Source organism: Meles meles, unplaced genomic scaffold, assembly GCF_922984935.1.
Source record: "Meles meles unplaced genomic scaffold, mMelMel3.1 paternal haplotype, whole genome shotgun sequence".
NCBI lineage: Eukaryota > Metazoa > Chordata > Mammalia > Carnivora > Mustelidae > Meles > Meles meles.
In genome coordinates, this window is record NW_025721444.1 from 27,919 (window position 1) to 37,640 (window position 9,722).

The window sequence follows — 9,722 nt, forward strand, 5'->3', positions numbered from 1 at the left end:
GCATCATCTGTTAAGTGGATCTGGATCAAGGACATTGTCACGTTTTAACCTGTGTGGGCCCTGCTCCTGGGCTTTCACACTTACCCGGGTCCCAAAGGACTCTGCCAAACTTCAGCATGTGGGCTCTCTTTCTGTCCTGAGCACACATTGCATATCTACCTCATTAAAAAAAAAAAAAAAGAAGAAGAAGAAGAAGAAAAGAAAAAGAAAAAGAAAAAGAAAGAAAGAAATTTGATCAAAGGGGTGCCTGGCTCCATCCTCCACCGGTGGAGCGTGGGACTCGGGATTGTGAGTGTGACTCGGGATGGGAGCCCTATGTTGTGTGGAGAGATTACATAGACATAAAACCTACAGGAGAGGTTTTTTTCCAACCCATCGATGAATCCCTCCAAAGGAGCCTTCCAAACATAAGGACGGGGGAAAAAAAAAAAAAAAAAAAAAGAAAAAGAAAGAAAACCTCCCTGGTTCCCATAAGACTAGAGTCCTAGAGCCTTGCATATGCTAAAAATGGAAAATAAACTCCGTCACTTTCTGTAGGGTCCTTCCTCACGATGACTTGGAACTCTGGATGGAAAACACACATACGCCTATGTGCACGCACACGTGCGTGCGGAAAACCAAACCAAACCGGCTAAACAAACCAAAACCCTATAGAAACCTGCAATCGATGTTGGGAAAGCAACCACCCACCCCCAGAAGAAACGCTTGCAGGCCACGTGTACAGTGTACGATAATACATGGGGAGCCTCTACTGGCAGTTGCTTACTTCCATGGAAGACATTTCAGGATACCATGAGTCGCAGATGGCCCGAGGGGGCTTCTTTCGACATGTCTGAATTGTGTGCACAAGTCGAGGAAGGCTGCTAGGAGACTAAGTCGTCAGAAACTGGGAAGCCTGTTTTAGTTCCATCCGTGAAGGCCCAGCTTCTGGGGAGGAACCGACGCTCAGGGAGATGCTCTGGTCTTCATTTGGTTTGTTTCTTGCTGCGGCTGTTGGTATCTTTGCACAAAACCTGCCGTGTTCTGATTAGAAAAGGAAAACAACGGATGGAGGGGACCCATAAGTGGTCATGCTATGTGGCCCTTGGATTTGTTTTCAGCCAAGGGGGAGATTTGGGGCCTCTGGTCTTTCATGACCTCTCCACAAAGAAGACTGACACAAAGGCTACGAGTTGTTTGCATCTTGTGTGCATCCATGGGTCCCTGTGCGTTTCCCATCTGAGATGTTTTCTCTCCCTCTGGACGCTCTTGCTAACATCCAGTTGTAAAGGAACTCCTTGCTTCATAACTGAGTTGAAAGGAGGCACCTGGAAAAATCGGGCATGGTAAGAACGAGCATCAAGGTGTTTCAGGTCACATGACCTGGGATGACATTCCCTACATTCAGACTTTTGTGTCGCTCCATCGTCAAGATGCCTCAAGGGAAGGGACCCAGTGGATGGCCCAGAGCGAGAAGGACAGACGCAAATGGAGCACACCTGGGGCGCCTGGATGGCTCCGTGGATGAAGCCGCTGCCTTCGGCTCAGGTCATGATCTCAGGGTCCTGGGATCGAGTCCCGCATCGGGCTCTCTGCTCCGCAGGGAGCCTGCTTCCTCCTCTCTCTCTGCCGGCCTCTCTGCCTACTTGTGATCTCTCTCTCTGTCAGATAAATAAAATAAAATCTTTAAAAAAAAAAAAAAAAAAAAAGAAAGAAAGAAAATGGAGCACACCTGACTTACCCCCTCCCCCTGAGATGAAGGCCGAGGCAGGCAGAGGCCAAACGGGAAAAGAAAAGAACGGAAAAGAAAAAAAGATGAGTTCAAAACTTGACCTCTCGGGGCACCTGAGTGGCTCAGTGGGTTAAAGCCTCTGCCTTTGGCTCAGGTCATGATCCCAGGGTCATGGGATTGAGCCCCACATTGGGCTCTCTGCTCAGCGGGGAGCCTGCTTCCTCCTCTCTCTCTGCTTGTCTCTCTGCCTACTTGTGATCTCTGTCTGTCCAATAAATAAACAAAATCTTAAAAAAAAAAAAACAAAAAAAACTTGACCTCTGCCGGGGGCCTTGCCCGAGGCTCCCTTGCCCCGCCTCCACCTCCGCAGTGAGACACACCCCACCCCACCCCCACCCCCACCCCCACCCCCACCCCCGTTTCGGCACGAAAATCACTCCAAGCCCCTTGGGCCACCTCCTTAGGAGGTCTAAATTGGAGCACCTTCCAAGTCAGCAGGGAGGGGCCCGCGAGGGCTCCCCTGGACTTAAACAGCCCACTTCAGACTTCCCCACAGGAGCCTGAGAGGGGGAAAACAATCGACTGACTTTTTTAGTGGACCCAGGTGCGACTTCTTTGGCTTTAAAGCCAATTCAAGGTTGTTGGTTTTATTTTATTCTATTTTAAAGATTTTATGTAGTTATTTGACAGAGAGAGAGAGAGATCACAAGTAGGCAGAGAGGCAGGTACAGAGACAGGAGGAAGTAGGCTCCCTGCTGAGCAGAGAGCCCCATGCAGGGGCTCGATCCCAGGACCCTGAGATCATGACCTGAGCTGAAGGCAGAGGCTTAACCCGCTGAGCCACCCAGGCGCCCCTGTTGGTTTTATTTTAAAGAGACGTCGTTTTGGAGCTTTCAATGTCACATAGAATACAGATAATCAGCTTTTTTTCCTTTTTCCGCCCCGCACCCAATTTATTTTATTTTAGTTCATTTCATTTCACTTCATTTCATTTTATTTCATTTCATTTTGCAGATTTTAGTTTTTTATCGGGGGGGGGGGCGGAGGGGGGAGGGGGGGAGGGGGGGTGGGGGGAGGGAGGGGGGAGGGGGAATGGGGGGGAGGGGGGGGCGGGGGGGGTGGGGGGGAGGGAGGGGGGGGAAAGAGGAAGAGGGAGAGGAAGGGGAAGCAGGCTCTCTGCTGAGCAGAGAGCCCAACGCAGGGCTCCATCCTAGGACCCTGGGATCATGACCTGAGTGGAAGGCAGAGGCGTAACCCACGGAGCCACCCAGGCGCCCAACAGATTTTATGTTTTCAGTAATCTCTACACCCAATGTGGGGCTTGAACTGACAACCCTGAGATCAAGAGTCATGCTCTCTACTGACTCTGCCAGCCAGCTGCCCCTGGAATATCATCTTTCAGAGACACATGCGTAGACTCGGATATGATGAGACTGCTTAAAAAGGTCTGATTGACTTGATGGATCCAATAAAGCCCCTTGGAAATGTTGGTTGGCCTGGTCACCTTGCTTACCGAGGGCCCCTCGGCCTTAACAGTTGAATAAAGAATGCCACCTCCTGGCGGATCCCGGAACTTCATGAAGGAAATTTGGAGGGCCTCAGGAAGAGAGGAATTCACCCAAATGTACAGGTCTTGCAGGCGAATCTGATGGGAAATATTTGGCTTGGCTCCTGGATTTTAAAAAGGCACTTAAAGGTTCGATCTAGGGGAGCCTGGGTGGCTCAGTCGTTAAGCATCTGCCTTCGGGGGAGTCTGCTTTTCCCTCTCCCTCTCCTTCCGCTTGTGCCCCCCCCCCCCCCCGGTCAAATAAATAAAAGAAAATCTTTTTTTTTTTAAAGATTTTATTTTATTTATTTGACAGAGAGAGAGATCACAAGTAGGCAGAGAGGCAGGCAGAGTGAGAGGAGGAAGCAGTCTCCCTGCAGAGCAGAGAGCCCGATGCGGGGCTCGATCCCAGGACCCCGAGATCATGACCTGAGCCGAAGGCAGCGGCTTCATCCACGGAGCCACCCAGGCGCCCCAAAATGAAATCTTTTAAAAAGAAAAGAGTTCAATCTAAAATTCCTTATGAAAAGCTCCATCCAAGCAGATAAGAAAGAAAGATCCCATATACGATCGCTTGCTCTTCTTGCTTCGCTTATGTAGATGATTAGAACAACTGTGGGAAAACTGGAATTGTTTCACAAACAAATTCATCTTCCTTTGGCTATCTTGGATGGCAATAAAGGTGACATTAGAGAGAAAGATTCTATTTCAATAACACACTTTTGGGGGTGATAGTTGCTGGTTCTGAAGAATGACCTTTGGGCCTTTGTTCTCTGCCTCTAAAACTGGACGGGATCCTGAATCCTTCTGGTTTTCTTGATTCTCTAGGACTATGACTCTGTGAACGACGGTTTCCAACATTCTCCCATTCTCCTATCTTAAAACCATTAAGAACTAAAACCGTATCCCCCCCCCCCCCCCAAGCCTGGCAAAGAAGCTCGACCACGTGAAAGAAACTTTGAGGGAACTGGCCACACTAGCTCATCATCCATAGACAGTGTTTGTGCCGGCGGCTCCATGGGCCACTCGAAATGAGACATTGGACCTACACCCCAGAACAGCCCGTCAGATTGTCCCTGCCCACTCCCACTCTGCCCAAGGATGCTTCAAGCCTGACATCTAGAGACTGTTAGGGTACGGAGTCGACCACCCCTCCATGAGACAGAGAACACTCGATAATGCAAGTCCCACAGCGTGGTTTATTTCCAGCTAGCTGGGGTCCAAGAATCTGCCCAGCGCGGCGGGTTTCAACAAGGACCCCGAGCACTCAAAGCCATGGGTTTATCGAGCATTTTCAAGGCACTTTTTCATAGCTACAGACCTATCTTGCGCCCCACTTTGACAGTTTCACTTTTTGCCACCCCGGCGTGTCACCCTGGTGGTTAAGGGAGATTTAGGTCTAGAAGAAACTTAACTTGAGTGACATTTCCCTCCACCTCGGCCTCCTTCAGTTTTATGGTGGGGAGGGCGACCTTAGGCTTCAAGGAACTGAGCTATTCATCTCTGGAAATTGGGCTATGGAGAAGATGACTTCTTTGTTGTCAATCACTAGGACATTTGTGAACCGAGGGAGACTCCTGTCTTGCAGGATTGCTGTGATCTCTGCAAGTTAACTCTTTGTTTTTTATGAACATCTGGTCCCGGTGGCGCCACCGCCACCGCCTAAGCGCCCCGGTGGTAGAGGAGTAAGTTGCTTTTTCAGGTTGGAGCTAGTTCCTCTTATCTCGAGTCACGTACGCAGTAGGGCCTGTTAGCGATGCTCAGGAAAATGGCTTCCCGGCCTTCAGGATGGCCATTCTTATGCTCACCCACTCTTACAGCGCAAGGTGCCAGCTTTTGCTTTGCCAAGATGGCTGTACTTCTGACAGGGCTAGGCTCGAGGTGGGTACGGTCTTGTTTTTCTTGGCCTCCACACCCGGAGCTGGTTTCCGGGACTTGTTTCTAAGTCCCCTGGGGGAAGGGGATCAGGGACAGTCTAGGGGTTAAACAACAAAGTTCTTGTTTCACCTCCATGGAAGCCTCTGGCTCAAATAAAAAATATCAAATAGGGCCTTACAAGACCTCACTGGCAGCACTCCAGACTTAGATACTGGGTTGAGCCCTTGTTTCAACCAGTAACCAGTGTTTTCCTTTGGGTTTTGCATAGAAGTGCCTCTTCTTAACTGCCGGATTGCTAGATGAATGAGGCAGAGTCTATGATCCTTAACTCCACTTGCTGCACCTGTATTAACTCTTCTTTGGAAATAAGAACCCATAGAGATAGGGGCACCTGGCTGGCTCGGTCGGTAGAACACACGACGCTTGATCTCGGGGTTGTGAGTTCGAGCCCCGCACTGGGTGCAGAGATTCCTTTCTTTTTTTTTTTTTTTCTCCCCCCCCCCCCCTCTAAAGATTGTATTGATTTATTTGGCAGACAGGGGTCATAAGTAGGCAGAGAGACACGCAGAGAGAGAGGAGGAAGCAGGCCCCCCGCGGAACGGAGAGCCCAATGTAGGGCTCGATCCCAGGACCCTGGGATCATGACCTCGGCCAAAGGCAGAGAACTTTAACCCACTGAGCCACCCAGGCGCCCCAAGGTGCAGAGATGACTTAATAAAAATCTTTAAAGACAGAAGAGGGGGGAGAGAAAGGAGAAGGAGTAGGGCCCCTGATAATAAAAGGCAAACACTAAGCTACTTGGCTAGAAGAAACCCTTAACCCTCCACAACCTTTGCCCCCTTCCCCAGCTGGGGGAGGGGCTCAGACTAATTTACTCATCTGTATTCTTTGATTGATTGATTGATTGATTGATTTGACAGAGAGAGAGAGAGAGAGAGAGAGATCACCAATAGGCCGAGAGGCGGTGGGGCCGGGCGGGGGGGGGGGGGGGGGGGGGGCAGGCTCCCTACTGAGCAGAGAGCCCGATGTGGGGCTCGAACCCAGGACCCTGGGATCATGATCTGAGCCGAAGGTGGAGGCTTAACCCACTGAGCCACCCAGGTGCCCCTCACGTGTATTCTTGGATGCCCACCGATGCCAGGTCAATTTGAGAGAGAATGAGACTATTGGGTTAGACTCTACTGTTACTATTCCTTACAAGTGTACTTGGGGATAAAATCAATGATGCCATATGGTACCAAACCGTGTAGAGAAATATCAAATATCCAAGCCCTCAGAGAGGGAACTCTCTCTGAGACCCCCACCATTGGCACTAGGGACCAAAAATTGCGATCTGCCCTGTCTCAGATCCTTCCATTCCAAAGCCTCCACTGCACCCTCATTCAGCTTGAAGCAGTTATAGAAGGCAGACCTCTGCCCCTGTTCCATAGCAATGGAATGAAGGATTGACCATGGGGAATGATAACAGGGGAAAACAGAGCATGTCTGACTCCCTGTTGTTTCTAGTCCCTTTTAACCTACAGGGGAAAAGCCTCTGTTGAGCCCGGCACATAGGCATGTTACCGCTAAGATGTACAGAAACTTCTTTACCATAAACCTACCTCCCCTGAGGAAATAAAAGAATAGCCACAGCATAACTTGACAGGGGTGGTGGGAGGGATGGATGGAAACCATGCCCCATAAGGTAAATGGGCTGATGCTGGCTGAAAGCTCCAAGCCTGTTTTTCAGAAAATTGGTTCCCCCTACTGAGCTACCGTCTCGTTTCAGGCCTTGCTACCAAATACCAGGCATCTCTGCAGAAGTCTGGACTGAAGGTCGACGGATGGGGCTGCAGCTTATCAACAAGCACGGCCCTGATACTCCTTACCTGAGAGAAGGAGCCTGAGACCCCGTTCCGGTTAGACCAGCTCTCACAGCATGCCCACAGCCCCTTCTCCTTCTCCTAAGGTAACCTCCTGACATAAGGGACTCAATGATCCTCCTTCTCAGGTCAAGTCTCCACCCCAAAGTAAACATGGGGATAGAGGGTCCATAGGATGTTTCCCCACTGTGCAGGCTCCATCGTTCCCCGTGAATAATCGTTCATGTCCCTGCCCTTTTTCTTTTGAAGTTTGATTGTTATTTAGTAAGTTAGTTGGTTATTTCAGAGAGAGAGAGAGAGAGAGAGAGAGAGCGCGCGAGAGCGCGAGCGAGCGCACACGCATGAACACACGAGTGGGGGGAGGGACAGAGGGAGAGGGAGAAGACTCCCCACTGAGCAGGGAGCCCCAGAGGGGCAGGGCTCAGTCTCAGTACCCTGAGATCATGACCTGAGCTGAAGGCAGACGCTTCATAGACTGCGGCGCCCCTCCATTCCTTTTTTTTTGGGGGGGGGGAGAACAACATGACATACTTTTATGTTTTAAAAAATTCCATTCATTCATTCATTTTCCATTATCTGTGGACCCAATGCAGGGCTTGAACTCATGATCCTGACTGAGATCAGATTCACAGTCCTGTGCTCTTTTGACTGAGCCAGCCAGGTGCTCCCTCCAGTGCATTTTTTTAAACAACCCAGGGATCAAGGCTCGGAGTGACCATTTGCCCAATGAGACCCACACTCACCCCTCTGTGCAGAGGTGCTATCTGTGGAGCTGGTTTATGGTTCCCCATCTTCCCTCCTTCTTTTAGTGGACAGAAAGTGGCGTGTGAAACAGCCAGTGGCTATGTGGAAATGAGACAGAGGGTTTCCCTTGGAAAGCAGGTGGGAGAGGGAGGACCGGTCGAGGGATAATCAATCAACTGTTCCCGTCGCCTTAGAGGAGTGGGCTTGCTCGGCCCTGTAACTCGGTGGATGAGTGAGAACTGTCCCCTGTCAGGCCACTCTTAAGCTCTTATCCCTTATCACTCCATGCCTGTGTTTGCCTTCTGACCCCTAAGACACCAGCGTCATCAGTCCATGCCTGTGTTTGGCCTCTCCGTCCTAAGACACCACCATCCTGTGTTTCCTGTCCCTCTCCGACTGACCCAGCCACACCATGCCACACCCTCCTACCTGCACCACCCCCCCCCCCCCTTGGAAGGCTTTCAGGTCAGACGTCATCCTCCACATCCATGATTCCCAAAGGGTTTACCGGCATTTCCTGGGTTAGGAAAAGGAGGGGACTCTTTTTGCCCCCAGATAAGGTCAGCTCTTGAGACACGCTCTGTCTCCTTCCCCCTTGCCTCCTCCCTCCCGAAGTTTGCAAGCCACAGCCTAAGGGTTGGGGGATTTGAAGCACGCCATTCAAAGGAGAGAAGCCCCAGGCTCTGACTTTAACAGAAAACTTTCTGCATTTGAATGAAACGATTTGATTGAATGAGGCCCATGAGAATGGATCACCCTGAACCTCCCTTCAGCGGTCCTCCCATCCCCCACGCCCCACCCCTGCCGTCTTCAGGTCGAATGGAGAGCAGTAGGCTGGGGGTGGGGATGGCGGGGGGGAGGGGGGGAGGGGGTGTGGCGGGCGTGGTGGTGGTGGTGGTGGTGGTGGTGGTGCTGTTCATCCTAAGTAGTGAACGAGGCCCCGGGTCCCTAGGAAAAAAGTCACGGTCGGGTACAGATGAGTTGGTCTCTCAGGCAAAGTGGTCCAACTGTGGGCAACAGTTCTGTGGATGAGGGGAGATTTTTTTCTGGGATCATGCTCACATAGACGTCCCCGGCTGAGAAGAGGGCAGGGGGAGCCCTGGTAGGGGGAGGCGGACCCAGATCCGGAGCTCTGGACTATAGCTACTGCCTGCCCCCGGGTTGGGGGGGGTGGGGGGGTGGGGGCTGAGGGTGGTGGGGTCCGCTCACGCTGACTCCTGCAGCTCAATTCATTCTGGGAACCTTCTATTTTTTTCTGCGGAGGTGCCAGGTGCTGCGACGGCCAAAGCTCAACTCTTCTCTTTGCCTAGTTCTTTTTTTTTTTTTTTTTTTTAAAGATTTTATTTATTTATTTGACAGAGAGAGATCACAAGCAGGCAGAGAGGCAGGCAGAGAGAGTGAGAGGGAAGCAGGCTCCCTGCCGAGCAGAGAGCCCGATGCGGGACTCGATCCCAGGATCCTGAAATCATGACCCGAGCCGAAGGCAGCGGCCCAAACCACTGAGCCACCCAGGCGCCCCATTTTTTTTTTTTTTTAATATTTTATTTATTTGACAGAGAGAAATCACAACTAGACAGAGAGGCAGGCAGAGAGAGAGAAGGAGGCAGGTTCCCCGCGGAGCAGAGAGCCTGATGCGGGGCTCGATCCCAGGACCCTGAGACCATGACCTGAGCCGAAGGCAGAGGCTTTAACCCACTGAGCCACCCAGGCGCCCCTCTTTGCCTAGTTCTTAAAAGGCCTGATTCTCCTGTCTTCCTGGTAGAGGGACCGAGCCACACCCTCCCATCCTGCCGGACACCCCGTGCAAATACTTCCACTTGAAGAGGGCTTTCACCTCGTTCCGAAAGTAAACAAACTACACCCACCCACACCCATCCCGTGGTCACCAATCCCTAAAACCAACCCACAGAAACCCAGCGGGTCTTCTGCAGCCCAAGGGTGCTTTAGAGAGTCACTCTCTTCAACACACCTTAGGCTCAAG